We start from the raw sequence: 2,425 nt of genomic DNA on the forward strand, positions 1-2,425 counted from the left end.
TGTCTCAACCGCAAAAGTACCTGAAAATAGAATAGAGCTTATAAATTGGCTCTGCTGTGATCAGAAGCACCTGGATGCCTAGGACACATTCACGAAGGGTCGATGAATGTGGTCTGGGGAGACATCTAGGTATAAGATTTTTCAGGGGATGAATGGGCGTTGAGGCACGGTCTTGTTATGTAGACTAGGCTAGCTTTGCACTCACTATGCAGTACAGGCTGGCCTTGAATGTACAGTGATTCTCCTGCCTCAGCCTCCTGGGTTCTGGGATCATAGGCACAAGCCAGCATATCCAGGTTAGGCATCAGCATTTAAGAAAGTTCCCTAGGCAAGGTTGAGAACTACTAATATATTGACTATACCAGGCGTTACACTTGATCAGAAGGGAAAAGTAAAAAAAAAAAAAAGAGAGAGAGAGAAAAGAAGGGAAAAAAAAGAGACAAAGCTTTTGTAAGTGGGGAGGGGTTGAAGAAAGAGTAGGAGAATGGGAAAAAAAGAAACAAGTTATATTATGTACAGGTACAAATTATGAGGAATGTGATCATTATGTATATTTAAAATGTACTAATAAAATATGATTAAAAAAAAAAAAGAACTAGTAATATAGATTCGATTTTACCTTTTCCCAGGTGGAATCTCTTAAGGATCGCCCAAATTGGTTTTTGGCTATTGTTTGGAGCTCTGGTTGTCAAATGTCACTATGCATCAGAATCATGTGGAAAACACAAGAAAGCTGATTTCTGGGCCTACCTCAGCGTGTCTAAGCCAACAGCCCTCGTTTGACCAAGAATCTGTGCTTTTGTTTTGGGGGTTGAGACACTGATATATAATTCTGGCTTGAATCCAGAACGACCTTGAACTTGCAGCGATCCTCCTGCTTCAGTCTCCCAAGTGCTAGAATTGGAGGTGTGTGCCGCCATGTCCAGCTGAGTTCTTTTGCTATGTTGGTATTGTTCCTGTACTCCCAACCCTTCTGGAAACAGGGGCTCCCCGAGTTGCTAAGCTGCCCAGCCTGGGCTCAAACTTGAAATCCTATTGCCTCATCCTCCCTGAGTACTGCATTACGAGAGCAGTGGCAAGCAAAACACTGAGATGACACCCAGAATTTGGAGGCTAATTTATTTTACATGGATGAGCACTGATCTGAATCATTTCCAAAATAACAGGCCCTGATCTCCGGTGGTCCAGGGCTTACATGGGATAAGTAGGAAGTACAGAGGCAGAATGGCTTGTCAGCTGAAGGTTGGTTCTTACAATGTGCATCACAGTGACCAGCTGCTTCTAAGAAACAAAAGCACAAGAATGGTCACCAGAACCATTACCTGGACAACTAACAGACTGACGCATGCTGGCTGGGGAGGAGGAACATCATCCACTACCCAGGTGTGGGCTTCTAAGCCCAGCAAAAATTTGCATTTCTGAACTCCTGGCAATCCTGACACCTCTGGTCACTCGATGTTAATTACTTTAGTATTAAAGTCTTAATAGGATGTGGAGAGGGATGTCTGTGTTTCATATATCGCATTTCTCAGCTTTTGTTTATTGGAGGAAAAAATGCAGACAATCAAAACTGAAAACATCAAAACTATTCATAATCCAATGATAGCCACAATGAATAACATTTTTCCTACAATATACAATGTATTCAGTTTCTATCAAAAACAGTTGTGTAAAGAACTTTTTTTTGAAACATGGCCTAAACTCACTATGTAGCCCAGGCTGGCCTCAAATCTGCAGCAATCCTCTTGCCTCGGCCTCTCAAGTTCTGGGATTACAGGCATGCGCCACCTCAGATCTGAAGAACATTTCTGCACCTAGAAAAGTGCTCACGCACACATTAGTGTGTCCTTGTCTACCTTAGTCACAGGATCTGATCCCATGTGACTTCGGGCTTTTCTCTCAAATTAAAATGACCATGAAAGGGAAATGTTTGAATTGATTCAGGACAGTCAGGACAGCACAACTAGACTTGGAGAACTGCTTTAGAAAGCTTCAAAAATGTTAGGATAACTGTTCAGCATGAAGGGAAGTACTCTTGAGGGAGAGTCATGGCAATGTGCCTTTTTTTTTTTTTTCTTTTTCCTTTTATCGGTACCGGGGATCGAACTCATGACCGCCTGCTTGCAAGGCAGGTGCTTATGCCACTGAGCTAAATCCCCAGCCCCAGCAATGTGCCTTTTACTGCAATACAGTTTTAAAATATTCAAGCATCCATTGTATTTTTGGAACATAACATGTATGTCATTATGCTTTGGAAACGGTCTGGTCTCACGTGGCTGCAGTGCTTTAGGGTTTCACTAACACTGCAGGTCTAGGCCAGTGGTCTGATCATCCGTTCAGAGGATATCGGTACGCAGTGTGGCATGGGCGGGGGGTCTCTTCTAAGCGTTGCAGCCATTGTTAATTCCCTATGGTCTTCTTTCGA

This window comes from Cavia porcellus, unplaced genomic scaffold (assembly GCF_034190915.1).
Source record: "Cavia porcellus strain 051 isolate PalLab524CR breed Dunkin Hartley unplaced genomic scaffold, mCavPor4.1 scaffold_18, whole genome shotgun sequence".
Classification (NCBI taxonomy): Eukaryota; Metazoa; Chordata; class Mammalia; order Rodentia; family Caviidae; genus Cavia; species Cavia porcellus.